Source organism: Pezoporus flaviventris, unplaced genomic scaffold (genome assembly GCF_033815535.1).
Source record: "Pezoporus flaviventris isolate CSIRO_AGI_PZ_B2104156 unplaced genomic scaffold, CSIRO_AGI_Pfla_v1 ptg000045l, whole genome shotgun sequence".
NCBI classification, from domain to species: domain Eukaryota; kingdom Metazoa; phylum Chordata; class Aves; order Psittaciformes; family Psittacidae; genus Pezoporus; species Pezoporus flaviventris.
The window spans coordinates 25,158,027-25,176,682 of record NW_026892593.1 but is presented as its reverse complement, the minus strand read 5'-3'; the positions used below and the strand labels follow the sequence as shown (position 1 = coordinate 25,176,682).

General features: G+C 40.7%; 1 protein-coding gene across 1 annotated transcript in view; it reads right to left on the bottom strand.

The window, feature by feature from the left end:
* Positions 1–15,277: 15,277 nt before the first annotated feature.
* The window catches only part of IMMP2L (inner mitochondrial membrane peptidase subunit 2), a 628,424-nt gene continuing 625,045 nt past the window's right edge, over positions 15,278–18,656 (bottom strand). Inside the window, exon 7 of the mRNA XM_061467720.1 lies at positions 15,278–15,290. The gene's annotated coding sequence lies outside the window, so the exon portion shown is untranslated. The remainder of the gene's footprint in view (positions 15,291–18,656) is intronic.

Genomic DNA, 18,656 nt, shown 5'->3' with positions numbered 1-18,656 from the left:
GGGAGTTAACAGAAATAGTTAATCTTTATGGGTGACAGCAGGGAAGACTAGAGAAAAATTGTAAGTATGGTCTTGGAATCTGATACAGGCAGTATACCCCTATGTTGGGTATCCAACTGAAAAGTGACATTAATCATGTCCAGTCTTATCTAAACTCAGCAAAATCTCTGGAAACACTTTCCTGTATGTTAGTAGCTAAACCAAGATCTATTCTAGTAGAAAAAAAAAAAAAAAAAATTATTTGGATATTTTTTTTCCATCTTCTTTATCTGTTTACAGTCGGTCACATATTTTGAAATGGTATATCAGCATAAACTTTCATTTAATGTTGCTCTAACAATACCCTTTATGTTGAAATGTTGTCAATTTCAAGCATAAATTACCCTGGAATTTGTGTCAGAATGATGGTCTAAGATATTTTCTTGTTCATTGTCCTGCAATGTGGGTAAACTGGTGCCTGTAAGACTAAATCATCAGATGCCTTTGGATATTCTGCACCCTTATTTCCTCCAGCAACCTAGAAACTGATAACCCCATTGGATTTCAAGTAGATTTATGGCCCACAGGTCTCATTCAATGACTTTTGTAATGCTCTATTCAGATGCTGCCAAATTTGTTTTTCAAGAGGAAGGTCTCAGGTACCAACTTAGTGGCTTTCATTTACAGAAACATTTTGATTAGTAACATGGAATCTCTACATGACCTACTGTACTGTAATGCCTTGTAAACAATCAAAATGTGAGGAGAGTATTTTTAAATGAACTTTTATCAGTTTCTTCCCACAAATATGTTACATGAATAGTGGAAAGGTATCAATGTCTCCAATTTAATGATAGGACATTTTCTGTAATTCTCAAGTCTCCTTATTTTTTACTCTACACAACTGCATGAATGATAACTTACTCCTAAGAAACTATATATATACATTTCTTCCATCTTTAGGAATCACCCACAAGGACAACCTTTACTGAGGTACAAGAAAACAGGAAACCCTTGCTTTCAGAATGTCGTAATAGTAAGATGAACCATGTAAAAAAAAAAAAAAAAAAAAGTTACACAGTGTCCTATTTTTATTTTGAGAAACTTGAAAAAATCAGCTACTATTTACTTCAGTTCTGGTTTTCCGTTTTGGAGTTTGCAATCTGTAGTGACATTCTTATTCTGGATCTCTCATCACATATAAACACTTTCTGTGTTTAACTCTTCCAAGCTGCCATCTGTAAAGTCTATCTGGATCACACTGGAAGAAATTTACCAGGTATTCATTTCCCTTCCTTTAATATAAGTTTGTATGTTCAAACACGGGTATGAAAGAGCACACAGTGTCAGGGTAAGTCAAGTCAAAATATTCTAAAGTTTATTTATGTAAAACCAACATTTAGATGCCTAGATACTGGCATGAAATATTTAAGTTGTCATAGAGATATGAAATATTTTACCTGTCATAAAAAGGTTGACTTTTAGCTTAGGATACTATGAAACAAGGATACTACTTTTACATTATTTAATAAGCAACTATTTAATAATAGAAACTGTAGTTGCCACTTTAGAATTATTAAAGAGCCTTTATTGAGTAGGTTTGCACACGTGGAATCCACTGAAATACATGAGTACATGTGGATGTACGTTAGTAATACCCATATCTCAGTCTGAACTAGTCATTGAAGGTTTCCTTTACAAGTAGCAGAGAGGTATGAACACTTGTCAGATACAATGCAACTCATTATAAAACTGCATCATCAGAAGAATTGCCAATACAATTTTATATTTCTTCAAAGACTATAAAGAATGAGTAGGTCAAATGTAGATTACTGCAGGTCATCAGTTTCTGAGAGGAATTTGCAGTCGTTCTGGTTTACTTATTTGGGGCCCTTATGGGAAAGCTACAGATATTGGCATGGAAAAACTTGGTGAAATGAATCCAAACCCATCCCACATGCTTGATTTTCCATACAATTGCTGTCAGTTGGAGTTGCTAACATCACTCATGTGCATAAAATTAGGGAGATGTTGAAGAAGTTACTGCCCAGTAACTCTTCTGCCCAATAGTGTACAACGTAGCATAAGATTCTTATATAAAGAGGTAATATGCTAACTTTGTTGTATCAGGGAAAACAGTATAAACTTATTCCTAGCCAAATTTCTGGGTTTTTTTGCACTGCATCACAATTCAGATACTGTTATGACATATAGTTCAGTACCTTTTTGCACCCATCCTTTCACAGGTCATTGATTCTTAACTCAATATTAATTCTGTCTTAAAGCACACCAGATAAAGTACACTTTCTGTCAAATAGCATTAAACACACAGGTGTTCAAATCCACAGCAGATTCTGAAATCTCAAAATATTACTCATATAATTTAAAGATCTGGTTTCCAGGATCTGAGAAAGTGATGCATGGTGGGATACAGTTTGAGGTTTTGACACTTAAACTTTCACATCCAAATATGAGTGTCTAGGGGTAAGTCAGATGACATCACAGTCTGGTGGAATCCCATAATAGTCAGTGGAGATGCAGCCAGTACTTTTAGGGAAGTGTGGAGAGATGCTGAGTTTACTGGTCACCACTTTTTTTTTTAGGATGAGGCAAATCTTAGGCAAACAAATTCCTCCCTTAGTCAGTGCAATCAGTGCAGCTAAGATAGATGTCTATTGATATTTAAGATGACAAAACATATTCTTCCTAGCCTCCAGCTACCGTATCAAGCAACCATAAGACTCCTTTTAGGACTGTTGCCTATGTGCCAACTCCATGTGGATATCTCTGGAGGCCTATATTCGTGAAATCCAGAAAAGATCTAGATTCCACTGACAGCAACAGGAATTTAGTGACTACCTCTTATGTTGACACAAAACGATTAGTAGGTAGTTAACGCTGTCTAATACATCTTCATACACCTTTAGATATCTGAGAAATCTAAGTACAGGTGGCAGATATGACAAAAGACTTACAAAAGACCTGTTCTCTCATGTAGTGGTTGATAGAGACCAGATATGATGCCCTGAAAACTCTCAAGTGGCACTAGATTCTGACATCTAGGAAATGCAGTCATGTTCTCAAGTTTAGATGCTTAAATTTGTATCTCACTGTATCTGTATTTCATTGTATCTGCATTTCATTATATCTGCAGAGCAATTGTATTTCACCTGTAATGTCCAGTAAAGTCAGTCAGTCATTTCAAGATAGAGATGACATAAGATGATACAAATTAAACCAGTATTCTTTCTGCTCTGAATCATACAATTCTGGATAGTAAGAGGAAAGAGAGAACACACTGGTTCAAATTTTGGAGGTTCACCAAGCACAAATATGAACAACCAAACATATAGGATCTGCAGTAATAGGATGAGACCTTCTCAAACATTTTGTTATATGCTTAGCTTAACAGAAGTCAGCTCTCATTCCAGCCTATGAGTCCTGCATGTCCACAAAACCAGTGTAGTACCACGTACTAGAAAATGAGATATCCTATAGCTTTTTTATGATGACTGAATATGAAAAAATGGCTAATGATGTATATAACTGGGCAACTAAGGCACCTTAGGATGGGAGCATGGAAGAAGAAGGAAAGATAGAAGGAAAAAAAGACCTGTGATAATCTGAAACTATCACCATGGGCACCAGCTGAATACCATGATACCAGCTGATACCATGGGCACCAGCTGAAACAGCAAAGATGGAAGTCTGGCCAGCTTTATAACAATTATCTGTTCATGTTATTCCACCCAACACCTGTTTACAGCAAAACACACTAACCCAGAATATCTGATTTGCTGTAATCTTTTCCGCTGTCAAAAAACAGGGAATCAAGTTTTCTAAAATCAACGCCTTAACAGAATCTGAGGGAGGATCAAGAAACTTGCTACATCTTTGTATATTTGCACAATTTCAGCCAATACAAACTTGTCACAAAAAAAAAAAAACAAAAACAAAAACCAACAGGCTGAAGTTTGTATCTTTACTGATTTAAGATTCTGAATTCTCAAGTGAAGCAGGAAACACCATAGCATCTTACGTATGTGTGTACTTACAAGTAAGCTGCTATGTAGGTGGTTGCATAGCTTGCTTACTTTATTGCAAAAGAGCTCAGCTGGTAAAATTTCCACAAGCAGTAGATTTCAGTGATATGAAAAACTTCTTCATGGAAAAAAGAACTGCAGCTTCTCAGGGAATTCCCTTCAAGTTACAGTACAAATTGACTGTTTGGTTACTTATATCCCTGGAAATTATGAAGTCAAATGGGAAATTGACACAGATGCGGAGCTAACGGTTGAGAAACAATATATTAGAAAAAGTTAATTCTCTTCAGAATTCAAGCAGGATAATATGAAGCTTTTGCAGAATACATTAGAGGTAGATTAACTGTTTGTAAATGCCTTTAAAACATAGAGGAGATTAAAAAAAGAAAAAAGATGCATATGTTGTATAAAACTTATGCCAAACACTCTTGGTTATTCTGGCATTGAGGAGCTAGCCTTACCTCTAGGGTGGAAGCCATTGGCCCACAGAAAAATCAAAGATTTGGTTCAAAAAAAGTCTTCAAGAATTAATAAAGAAGAGGTGAGGGGATGCAAACAATAGCCAGATGCCGAGCCATATGCCAGACATACTCCCTGGAACATCTCAATCCCATATAACCATGATATGTGAAAAATATAAATGATCTGGAAGATATAGAACTGCACCTGTAAAATAAGAGAAAAAGACAGTCTGCAGTGATATTCTTAATATCGATTAACATTGAGGAAATATTATATTCACAGAATATAATGCTCTTCCTGATATATCAACATAATTTCTTTCCTAGGCATATTCTCTACTGCATTGGTTAATTGATACATTTAACCTATGTTATCTCTTAATTAAAATACAATATCTGTTATTTGACTCCAGAAATTACTGACTATTCTGGTTTGTAACTTGAGAGCAAAATGCAGTCCACTATTCTGATGCTGCTGACAATGAAAGTAAAGGAATTACCTTAATAGGCAATGAAAACTATTCCTGTTTTCTGTACAATCTTAAAATATGTTAAGGAGATAATATTATATAGCAAGATAATACTCTTTTTACTGTTTTGGGAGTACATATTTGAACAGTATTATGGCTATTTATACATTAGTAGCTTTATACTAATCAATTCATAACCACTTAGGCAAAATTCACATAATATTTAATTTGTATTTTTGTTGATCTGTCAGTAGAGTTCAGCTCCTCTCAGGATTAAATGCATAAACATTACAGCTCTAATCATGAGAGGTGTCCCTGCTCATAGCAGGAAGTTTGGAACTATATTATCTTAAGGTCCTTTCCAACCCTAACTATTCCATGATTCTATGGGAAGTAGCCATTTTTATTGTATGGTGTAGCTTATGCTTAGTAGTGCATTCACTGAAATCATAGTTTTAGTAAATTCAAATTAATTTTCAAATGTGAATGAATTTCAGAAAATAGTTTAGCTAAAAAAACAGTTAAAATTCTGTACTAAGTAACTTAATTTTATATTTCCTTTCTCTCTCCTTCCCCCCACTGTTTTTTTTTTTTGTTCTTTTTTCTTTTTTTTTTCTTTTTTTCCTTCCCTCTGAAATCAAGTGAAGTGGAGAAAATGAGAAGAGATGTTGCTCTGCACCACATACATAGGTTATAGTATAAGCCATACTTAGGAAGCCTGTAAGAGGATAAAGGTCAAAACCCATATGCTGTTAGGGAAAAACTAATTATTTCAGTTCCTAAGAGAATGCCCTAATCTTCAGGATATGGAGAGGTGATTTTCCTTCTTAACACAGTTGTTGGCTTCTTTTTAAAATAATTAAATATATTGTGGAGAAGGGATGGGAATCAAAATGTCATTTTTATTTAGTAAACAAGTAATAAAGTATTTGAACAGCTTTGACTGATAATTCTCATCCAAAAATATTAGTCTTCAGCTTGTATATTTTAATGACAAAAGATGATTTAATTTCATTTCTGCTCTAACTGATGGAAAATAGAGGGCCTCAACCCTGAATTTTTTCTAAGATTCAGTTCAGTTGATCCCACTGCAAATAAAACAGCTTTGGGATCCATTTGAGAAAGCCAGCAGGAAAAAAATCAGTTCTCTGTGGCAGTTTATTTCAAAGCAGAAGAAAGGGAAGCATTTACAACTACCCATCAATGTTAATTTCTATACCAGATACCAGCGTCTTGCAAATCTTACAGAGCATTTTAATTAATGCCTGAATAATAGATGAATGTGAAACCCATTGAAAATTGTTGGGATTCATGCTCCAAGCCTTAATGTACCCATGTTTATAAGCATTTTTAGAGTATAAGATTGTATCCAAATATTAAACGTGAGCTCCAAACAAGAGCTTGAGAATTTATACATTATTTTGAGGAAACTGCATTATCAAAGTTACAATCTAACATGTTTTAAAAGTCTTGATTTTCAATAAATGGTGAGAATTTTCTGCAACACTCATCTGTTTGTTTGACCACCAGAAATCTTAAGCTGGCTGTAGGTTTTTCACACACCACAAGAAAACACAAGTAAACTGCTTGTAAGAAATTAAGCTTTCATATTTTTTTTTTTAAATTCCAAACTACACTTGACCAAAAATTTTACAAAGAACACAGAACTAGACAGGATCTTCTGGACTAGCCACTCTTTTGCTCTTACATGAAGTTATATCATTTTAATCTTAGAATCATAGAATCATAGAATAGTTAGGGTTGGAAAGGACCTTAAGATCATCTAGTTCCAACCCCCCTGCCATGGGCAGGGACAACACACACTAAACCATGTCACTCAAGATGCTGTCCAGTCTGGCCTTGAACACTGCCAGGGATGGAACATTCACAGCTTCTTTGGACAATTTGTTCCAGTGCCTCACTACTCTCACAGCAAAGAACCTTTTATATTTAACCTGAACTTCCCCTGTTTAAGTCTGCAACCATTACCCCTTGTTCTATTGCTACAGTCCCTGATGAAGTGTCCCTCTTCAGCATCCTTGTAGACTCCTTTCAGATACTGGAAATCTGCTATGAGGTCTCCATGCAGCCTTCTTTTCTCCAGGCTGAACAGCCCCAGCTTCCTTATCCTGTCTGCACATGGGAGGTGTTTCATCCCCCATTATCTTCCTCATGGCCCTCCTCTGGACTTGCCCCAACAGCTCCATATCCTTCTTATGGAGTTGTTGCATACTTTGCATGCTTTGTCATGTCCACTTAAAAATCAGCTATGTTCCTCACTTAAATTTTTAGTTGAAAAGCTATATCAGAATTTCATGTTCTGGCAGCTGTTAGAGACACCTACTTTGCCATATATAGAGAAAGCTATTATAAAAGACGACTGGGTACTGTGAATGACGAGAAAGCAACCCTCATTTGGCCTTTTCTTATCAGGTAGAACAACTTTCAGCTTGTCTTACCTTATTTTTTTTATTTATTGTATCCCTTCAAAAGATCTAGAAATCTCATGGATTTCTTTCTATGAACATTTGCAAGATAAAGAATATAACTTAGGTAACTGAAACATTTTCATTAAACTTATTGGGGGGAAAGGCTGCAATTTTTTGTAGTTTCTAATGTCATAATATCTGATTAAGAAAATGGATGACATTTTTACATGAAGATATTGGAAAATATTTTAAACTAAAATGTCTGAGTTTTCTGGATGGAAAGACTAAAGTTCTTTTCTTGTTATTACTCTTGTATTTAGATTTCTGTTCTTAACAACGAAATAAGATTATTCATTTTTGCTTAAGTAAACAACACCAAAAAAAGCCCTGTAGAATCTGATTCTAATAAAAATTCAGGGCAGGAACAACTTAAAGTATGGAACAAGAAGCAAATCCCTTAAAATAACTTTCTTGAGGTTAAAGATTGAGAACGATGGAAAGATTTTTCTTTAATAAATTATGTAAATTCTAGTTCAATTGTGTTAAGCCTGGAAAAATGGGAAATTCATATGACATTAATCTTTTGAGAAAGAGTTATCTTTTACACTGACATGAGTGAAAATGAGGCAAATAAATTACAATATATGCTTTTTCTGTTGGCTTTACCAGGCAAAGTGAGTTTGTCACTGGCTCTTTGAGGTGAGTTGGTAGATGGAATCTCAGCAAGACAGGGAAGATTACAGTGTGGTAGATCATGCCACAAGTTCTCGGCCTGTTGTACTCAGACCTGGCTGTGGAACCATAACAGCATGCAGAGGCAGCACAGAAGGAAGTCTGTGACCAGCATTATTCCAATATTTACCAATTTTTAAAAGTTTTTAATATAAAAAACTGGTACATATTTCTGTTTTTATGCAAAAATAGAGAAATAGAGATTGTGTTTGTTGTGCCACAGACTTGAGAAATGACAGAAGTAAAAATGACAGAATAAAAGTAAATTTAACTTAGTTTTCAGAACAGCTATACCAGAGCTGGTGATATAACAAGGGAGTGCCTACTCTGACATACACATAAGATGTAATGTATGCTTTTGCTGTAGTGTTATTACAGCGTACTTGTCCTATATTCAATAAGGCTAGAAAAGATATATTATGTTGTTATCACAACAGCCTGAGAAGCTGCAAAAGGAAAATATGCCTTTTAATTTCTATAATGGCAGTGTAATATTGCAAGCATTGTTTTCTCTTCATTTCCCTATAAATCCTGGTATTGTCTTTCTCCTTTTTGACTTACTCTGTGCAATAAGCAGACATTTTCATTGTACTAACTAAATGACACTCATTTTTTTCTCCTCAGAGGTTACAATGCATTAATATAAGCTTTTATTATATTTATATATGGTCAAAATTGTTCTTATATAACCACATATAATCAGAAAATTCCAATTCATTCAGCCAAATTTTAAGCCCAAACACAATCCCTGTGATCCATGGGAGTTAAGTAAATGCTTACAAAAATAGTATTATCTATATAGTTAACTGTCTTGCAGAAACAGGGCACTCTAGTACTCTTTAAAAGTCATATTCTTATTATTTGAAAAAATTGCAAAGGATCATCATATTAGAAACTCCAAGAAAATATTCAGTCAAAGAAGTAATGTAGTTTCCCTTAACTGCTTTCATTCTGCTTGATTTTTGTGTTTTTTCATACACTAATTTTTCACATATGTGTGAGTGTCCGTGTGTGTCCCTGTGTGTATTTGTATGTATCTGTGTCTATGTATGTAATACTTGCTCTCTTTTGACAAAAACTAAGTTTATTAAATTCTGTTAAGTCCATTTGACCCCTACAGTCCTGAGTAGGAATGTCACGATTATGCCTTTTAAAGCATATTTATTCCTATGCTTCATTTTTTTTTCTTTTCTCCTCTTTTTGTACGGTATGTAATTTATGTTCTTTGTCTTCTTTTTTTCCTCAGAGTTTGGGATTTTGATTCCTGAAAAATACTTTTTTGGCATGTTGCACTACACCTCTTCTATTTTGCAGACTCTGAAAGTGCATAAACAGAGTGAAGAAATTATTGATAATCTAATGAAAATCAGTATTAGACTGATGCTAATAAAAGTAGTCCAAATTATACACTTTTTGTAGCTAATTCATATTAGGAGGACAGTTAATTATTATAATTTATTTTATTCTCAACTTTCCAGTGTGTTGATAAAGCTAGATGCCTGCATTCCAAATCCAAAGAGCATAGTAGTAATGGTAGATTTGGCTTTCTCCTTGCCTTTGGGCCTACATGCAACTATTCTTATGTGCTTGTCAAAACCACCAGCTTGCTTGCTTTTTCTGACCCTGTCCTCAATTATATCATTTCTTGTATGTTTAATTCTCTTCTTTATTCTCTTTAATCCCCTAAAGCTGATTTTACCAGCTTCTAAGTGACAGGTGGTTGACTGTGATTAGCATCTATAATCAAGGGTCTGGGCCTGTACTTTGAAAGCCCCCATGGTTACTTTATGGCTCCAGTCCTCTATGCTACAGTCCTTTCCTAGTGTCACGGGTACCTCTTTCTGCTGCATAACATAGCTACTTGTTGGTTTCAGCGATGTACTACTTTTGGCTGGGATAGAGTTAATTTTCTTCATAATAACCTGTATGGGGTCATATTTTGGATTTATGACCAAAACTGTGTTGATAACACAGAGATGTTTTAGTTATTGCTAAGTAGAGTTTACACAGAGTCGAAGCCTTTTCTGCCACTTGCACACTGCCATCTGTGCGTAGGCTGGGGCTGGACAGGAAGATGGGAAGGGGCACAGATGGGACAGCTGACCCCAAATGACCAAAGGGATATCCCAGACTGTGTAATGTCATGCTTAGCAATGAAAGCTGGGGGAAGAAGAAACAAGGGGGGGACATTCAGAGTTATCGTGTTTGTCTTCCCAAGTAACTGTTACTTGTGACAGTGCCCTGCTCTCCTAGAGATAGCTGAGCACTTGTCAGACAATCAGAAGCAGTGAATTAATTCCTTGTTTTGCTCTGCTTGTGTGAGTAGCTTTTGCTTTACCTATTAAATTGTCTTCATTTCAACCCATAATTTTTCTCACTTCTACCTTTCTGATTCTTTCCCCCATCACACCTGAGGGAGGAGTGAGTGAGTGACTAGGTGTGGCTGAGCTGCCTAAAACAGTTAAAATGTGATGAGACATTATTTACATAAAAATATCAACACTGTGGTAACAGTAGGTGATCTAAACTTAAAAAAAATGAAAATCTTATGCTCATCTTGTCATTCTCCGAGGAAGTGCAGGGAAAGTCTGGTAGATCCAGGGACTTTCACTGTTCATACAAAGGCTGTGGCCTGCTCCTAGCAGTTGCAAGATCCTATGTATTGGATTATGCAGCTAAAAATATTTCTGGAGTTTATTATCGATTTCAAAGTTCTTTCTTTTTTTTTTAGCAAGGATGTCTTATGGAAGTATGTTGATGTTTAGCACAATTAGAAACCTCATGATTATATAAATTTTTATTTTAGAATGTTACAAAATAGTTTTCACATCTTTTTCTTCCAGTTTCTAGAATCTTCATACATAATTGGCCTAGTCCCTGAGCACCTAATGTAGATCCCTATAAAACGCATATTTAATGTCTTTTTTCTTCTTAGGTTTAATAGTAAACCCATTACCAGCTGTAAGGCTCTTAAATATTACTCTGATCACTGCCAATTGTCGTTCTAGGGACATATTTACATAACATGTGGAGAGATGCCTGGTCTTATTTTGTGTACTATGGCCAAAACCAAATTCAAGCAATTGTAAAAGCAATGAAAAGGTCTTATGTCCTTTTGGACATGATTACACTGTTGAAAGTTTTAAAGACCTTTCAGATAAAATAAATTTGAAATAGACCCAAGAGATGCATGGAAGCAGAGTAAGTCTAGTAAAATATGTAACTATAAGATGCATTGAGAAAAAAGAAAATATCATTGGAAGTTGGGGAATAATTTTTAAATAAGTTCCTGAAGAAATATAAAAACATGAATATATTTCTAAAAGAAGTCTGTAAGAGAGTATATTTCAATTATATAAAACAAAACAAAAACAAACCCAAACCAAAACTAAACAAAAGCCAAACACAGAAAAAAAAACACAAAACAAAAAACAAAACAAACCAGAAAATTTTACTGGAAGCATATCCTTTTATGAAAACATAAATGATGTTGGTCTTTTTATTTCCCAGTGTTCTTTGGCACATCTGAAAAAACATATTGTCTCATTAGGCATTTACTAATGAGTAAGACAATAAAAAAAGAGAATTTTGTCTTTTGAATACACAAAAAATGTGATAGGAAGAGGACAAACGAGATACTAAAATAGATTCTAAAAGGATCAGAAGGATGTTAATATAAGCAATGATCATAAAACATTGTACTGCCTTTCTAACAAAAAAAAAAAGTGCAGTAACATGCAACTTTGACCACCATGTCATCTTACAATCACAGAATCATAGAGCAGTTAGGGTTGGAAAGGACTGCAAGATCGTATAGTTCCAACACCTCCAGCCATGGGCAGGGATGCCTTGCACTAAACCATGCCACCCAAGGCTCTGTCCAACATGGCCTTGAATGCCACAAGGGATGGAGCTTTCACAGCTTCCCTGGGCAAACCATACGAGTGCCTCACCACCCTTACAGTAAAGAACTTCTTCCTTCTATCCAATCTATGTTTATGTTTTAACACGTTACCCCTTGTCCTGTCACTACAGTCCCTAAAGAAGAGTCCCTGCCCCGCATCCCTATAGCCCCCTTCAGATACTGGAAGGCTGCTATGAGGTCTCCACGCAGCCTTCTCTTCTCCAGGCTGAACAGCCCCAACTTTCTCAGCCTGTCTTCATACAGGAGTTGCTTCTGTCCCCTGATCATCCTCATGGCCCTTCTCTGGTCTTGTTCCAACATGTCGTGGTTTAAACCCAGTCAGGTAATTCGTTCACTCACTTCCCCCCCTTTCTTGCCCTCCCCCTGCTCTCGGAGGGACGGAGAGGAGAATCAAAAGAATGCAACTCCCACGGGTTGAGATAAGAACAGTTTAGTAACTAAGGTATAACACAAATCACTACTGCTACCACCAATAATAATAATGACAAAGGAAATAACAAGGGAAGAGAATACAACACCTCACCACCCGCTGACCGATAACTCCCCCCCCAAGCCCGACCAAGCTCCGACCGATACCTCCTCCAACCCTGCAGTCTCCCAGCCCTTCCGGCTAACTCCCAGTTACATCCTGGGCATGACGTGCTGTGGTATGGAATAGCTCTTTGGTCAGTTTGGGTCAGGTGTCCTGTCTCTGCTTCCTCCCGGCTTCCCCTCCTCCCTGGCAGAGCATGAGGCTCACAAAGTCCTTGGCCAAACCAAAACATCTCTATCAGCTCTGTTCCCGAGCCGAAAGTCAAAACACTGCACTGCACCAGCTACCAAGGAGGGGAAACATGACTGCTACTGCTGAACCCAGGACATTATCCACCCCTTATTCCATACCATTCACGTCATGCTCAGATCCCACATTTTCAATATACCATCACTCTTATCTCGGTGCACTCTTATCTTAGTGCATGGACCAGTCCCTATAAAGCTGCTGCGTCCATCTGGTCCATGTCAGGCTCCATCTCTTGTAACAGTCTTCCAGAGCAGGAGAGACTGTGTGCAGTGTTCACACTCGTGAATAACCTGGGCAATAGTGTCCATTGTTAAGTCCACCCCTCGATCATGAGTCCATCTCTGTGTTGCATCTCTGCTCTGATGGCCTGAAGTGCCATGGGCCCACCAGGCTTAAAATAATTCACTGTCCCCTTCAGCAGCTTCTGCAGCTTGTTGCTGGGGACTCCATACAGCTGCCTTCCATCTCCGACGCTTCCAAAGCACTGGAGGGGCCCAGTGGACTAGATACTTGCCCATACTGTCCCACACACCCTGCCACTCATGACTCTCCAGCCTTGGGGAAAATCTCTTGGTCCCCCTATATTGTTGTCTAACCCCAGACAAGACCCAAACCTGACTCTGCTTAACTTTTGAGATCAGACAAAATGGTTGTGGGTAGAACACAGTCTGTGTGTGTGCCAACATGCTGATCCCCATCACAATCAGCAGGCAGGTCCCAAGGACACCCAAAGGCCATTCAGAGCCTTCAGAACTCTCAAACGATGCTGCTGTACTTGTCACTGGGGCTGGTGTAGCTGCTGTGCTTGCCGGCTCTCCCACCACCGGCTTCTCTTTTCCGGAGTCCAGCTCTTCCTCCTCTGTCTTGCTGGGAAATGCTGCGTGGTCTCCGGCATCCTCCTGGGGCTCGGCGGGCGGCTTCCGGGGGATGCTCTCGGCCGTCTCAGGGAGGGGCTCGGCCGCGGGGCTCGGCTCGGCCGCCGGACTCGGCTCCTCCGCCGGACTCGGCTCCTCCGCCGGGCTCGGCTCTTCCGCGGGGCTCGGCTCCTCCGCCGCCTTATCCCTCTGCTCGGCAGCCGCTTCCTTCTGCTCCTCGACCGCCCCGGCCTCCTCCACCCGCAGCCGTCCCTTCGCGGCCTCCGGCCCCGCTCCCGCCGCCGCTTGGTCCCCGGGGCCGCTCTCCCGGGCCGCTTCAGCAGCCGCCGCCTCCCGGGACCGCTCCCCCTCAGTTCCCCGCAGCATCACGAAGATGGAGAGTAGGGCGAGGGCCAGGACGGTGAAGAGCAGCCGGACGGCCAGGTACAAGTCCACGGCCACGTCCGTCCCGCCCTGCTGCTGGAGCCCACCCGTATTACAAGCCATTGCCATAAAGCACAGTGAGACAAGAACCTTAGCCCAGGCCCCACACTTGATAAACACTATCACAGCAAATACCGGCTCTACGTAAGTGACAACGGTCTGAAGCTGTGAGATCAAGAAGAACAACTCTGATACCCAATAAATCAGCATTGTGACGAATGACTATTAATCCAGTCAAATCTGTCGTTATCTCAACCCTTCGTGCCCCACGTTGGGCGCCAAAAAGAACTGTCGTGGTTTAAACCCAGTCAGGTAATTCGTTCACTCACTTCCCCCCCTTTCTTGCCCTCCCCCTGCTCTCGGAGGGACGGAGAGGAGAATCAAAAGAATGCAACTCCCACGGGTTGAGATAAGAACAGTTTAGTAACTAAGGTATAACACAAATCACTACTGCTACCACCAATAATAATAATGACAAAGGAAATAACAAGGGAAGAGAATACAACACCTCACCACCCGCTGACCGATAACTCCCCCCCCAAGCCCGACCAAGCTCCGACCGATACCTCCTCCAACCCTGCAGTCTCCCAGCCCTTCCGGCTAACTCCCAGTTACATCCTGGGCATGACGTGCTGTGGTATGGAATATCTCTTTGGTCCGTTTGGGTCAGGTGTCCTGTCTCTGCTTCCTCCCGGCTTCCCCTCCTCCCTGGCAGAGCATGAGGCTCACAAAGTCCTTGGCCAAACCAAAACATCTCTATCAGCTCTGTTCCCGAGCCGAAAGTCAAAACACTGCACTGCACCAGCTACCAAGGAGGAGAAACATGACTGCTACTGCTGAACCCAGGACACAACAGTTCCATGTCCTTTTTCTGTTGAGGACACCAGAACTGCACACAATACTCCAAGTGAGGTCTCACAAGAGCAGAGGAGAGGGGCAGGATCACCTTCTACCTGCTGGTCACGCTTCTTTTGATGCAGCCCAGGATACGATTGGCTTTCTGGGCTGTGAGTGCACACTGAAGCCGGCTCATGTTCATTTTCTCATCAACCAACACCCCAAGTCCTTCTCTGCAGTGCTGTTCCAAATCTCTTCTTTGCCCAACATGTAGTTGTGTCTGGGATTGCTCTGACCCAGGTGTAGAACCTTGAAGTTGTCATGGTTAAACTTCATAAGGTTGGCATCAGCCCACATCACAAGTGTGTCAAGGTCCCTCTGGATGGCATTCCTTCCCTCCAGCGCATCAACTGAACCATGCAGCTTGGTGTCATCAACAAACTTGCTGAGAGCGCACTCATGTCCATGTCAGCGACAAAGATGTCAAACAAGACCTGTCCCAACACCCATCCCTGAGGGACACCACTGATTACTGGTCTCCAGCTGGACATTGAGCCATTGACCACAACTCTTTGTGTGCAGCCATTCAGCCAGTTTTTTATCCACCGAGTGGACCACCTATCAAAATGATGTCTCTCCAATTTAGAGACAGGGAAGTCATATGGGACAGTGTTCAAAGCTTTGCACAAGTTCAACTGCTCTACCCCTGTCCATCAGTTCTGTGGCCCCATCATAGAAGGCCACCAAATTTGTCAGGCAGGATTTCCCCTTAGTGAAGCTATGCTGGCTGTCACCAAGCACCTTGTAGATTTTCATGTGCCTTCCAGGAGAATCTGCTCCAAGATTTTGCTAGGCATGCAGGTGAGACTGACTGGTCTGTAATTCCCTGGGTCATCCATTTTCCCCTTCTTGAAAATGGGGGATATATTTCCCTTTTTCCAGTTGTTGGGAACTTCACCAGACTGCCATGATTTTTCATATAATGGACATATGATAGACAGTGGCTTAGCAAATTCATTCGCCAGCTCCTTCAGTACCTGCAGATGGATTTCATCAGGTTCCATGGACTTATGTATGTTCAGGTTCTTAAGATGGTCTCGAACCAGGTCCTCTCCTACAGTGGGCCTAGAGTCTTCATTCTCACAGTCCCTGGGTATGCCTTCCAAGACTTGGGTGGTTTGGTCAGAGCTTTTGCCAGTGAACACTGAAGCAAAGAAGTCATTAAGAACCTCAGCCTTCTCCAAATACAGGGTAGCCAGTTCTCCCGATAGCTTCCAGAAAGGCTAGTGTTGTCCCTTGTCTGTCTTTTATTTGCAATGTAATTATAGAATTCCTTCCTGTTATCCTTAACACCCTAGCCAAGTTTAATTCTAAGTGGGCCTTAGCTTTCCTAACCTAGTCCCTAGCTTCCCAGACAACCTTCCTGTACTCTTCCCAGGCTGCCTGCCCTTGCTTCCACTTTTTATAAGCCTCTTTCTTCCCTCAAATTTTCCTCAGGAGCTCCTTATCCATCCAAGGAGGTCTCCTGGCCCTCCTGCTGCACTTCCTTCTAGTTGGGATGCAACACTCCTGAGCTTGTAGCAGGTGATCATTGAACATCAACCAACAGTCTTAGGCCCCTGTGCCCTCTAGGGCTGTATCCCATGGAACCTTCCTAAGCAGGTTCCTGAAGAGGCCAACGTCTGCTCTTTTGAAGTCCAGGGCAGTGAGCTTGCTGCACGCTCTTCTCACTGTCCTGAGGATCTCAAATTCGACCATCTTGTGATAGCTGCTTCCAAGGCTGCCCTGGATAATCACATTTCCAGCAAGCCCTTCCCTGTTGGTGAGCACGAGGTCAAGCATGGCATCTCTCTTGTCGGCTCCTCTATTACTTGCAGAAGGAAGCTGTGTTTCACACAATTAAGGAACCTCCTGGCTTGCTTGTGCTGGGCCGTACAATCCTTCCAACAGATGTCAGGGTGGTTGAAGTCCCCCATGAGAACAGGGGCCTGTGAGCATGAGGCTGTTCCTATCTGTCTATAGAGTGCTTCATCCAAAGAGTTCTCTTGAATGCATTTTTTATAAATGCAGTACTTAGTGGAACCTGTTCATGTTAAATGTGATTTCTGGTTAATTTTATTGATGTTACTATTAGTGTAATGAATCAACAATCCATTAATAGGGACTGTGGCAGGCATTACACACTTTTGGCTGTTCTAGATGCCCAAAATTAATTAACATTGGAAAAATTTTGTTGGTTGACATGATGAAAAAGAATAGGAGATTTAACACTGTCAGATTTCAAGGACAAAATATAGTCACAGTATCACAGTATCACAGTATGCTAGAGATTGGAAGGGACCTCGAAAGATCATCTAGTCCAATCCCCCTGCTGGAGCAGGAACTCCTAGATAAGGTTACTCCAGGGAAGGAGACTCCACAACCTCCCTGGGCAGCCTGTTCCAGTGTTCCGTCACCCTCACTGAGAAGAAGTTTCTTCTCAAGTTCAAGTGGAACCTCTTGTGTTCCAGTTTGTACCCATTACCCCTTGTCCTATCATTGTTTGCCACTGAGTAGAGCCTGGCTCCATCCTCGTGACACTCCCCCTTTATATATTTATAGGCACTAATAAGGTCACCCCTCAGTCTCCTCTTCTCCAAACTATAGAGACCCAGCTCCCTCAGTCTTTCCTCATAAGGGAGATGCTCCACTCCCTTAATCATCTTCGTTGCCCTGCGCTGGACTCTCTCCAGCAGCTCCCTGTCCTTCTTGAACTGAGGGGCCCAGCACTGGACACAATATTCCAGATGGGGTCTCACCAGGGCAGAGTAGAGGGGAAGGAGGACCTCTCTCGACCTACTAACCACCGCCCGTCTAATACACCCCAGGATGCCATTGGCCTTCTTAGCCACAAGGGCACAGTGTTGGCTCATGGTCATCCTGTTGTCCACTAGGACCCCCAGGTCCCTCTCCCCTACACTGCTCTCTAACAGGTCGTTCCCCAACCTATACTGGAACCTGGGGTTGTTCCTGCCCAGATGCAGGACTCTACACTTTCCCTTGTTATATTTCATCAAGTTATTCCCTGCCCAACTCTCCAGCCTGTCCAGGTCTCGTTGGATGGCAGCACAGCCTTCTGGCGTGTCAGCCACTCCTCCCAGCTTAGTGTCATCAGCAAACTTGCTGATAGTACACTCAATTCCCTCATCTAAATCGTTGATGAATATATTAAATAATACTGGTCCCAGCACTGACCCTTGAGGCACTCCACTAGTTACAGGCCTCCAACTAGACTCTGCCCCATAGACTACAACCCTCTGGCTTCTCTCCTTCAGCCAGTTCACAGTCCACCTCACTACGTGATCATCCAGACCACACTTCCTCAATTTAGCTGTGAGGATGCTGTGGGAGACTGTGTCAAATGCTTTGCTGAAGTCAAGGTAGACCACATCCACCGCTCTGCCATCATCCATCCACCGTGTTATTTCCTCATAAAAGGCTAAGAGATTGGTCAAGCATGGTTTCCCCTTGGTGAAGCCATGTTGACTGCCCCTCATAACCCTCTTATCCTTAATATGCCTTAAGATGGCACCCAGGATAAGGTGTTCCATCACTTTCCCAAGGAGGGAGGTGAGGCTGACCGGTCTATAGTTACCCGGGTCCTCCTTGTTGCCCTTTTTGAAGACTGGAGTGACATTTGCTTTCCTCCAGTCCTCAGGCAC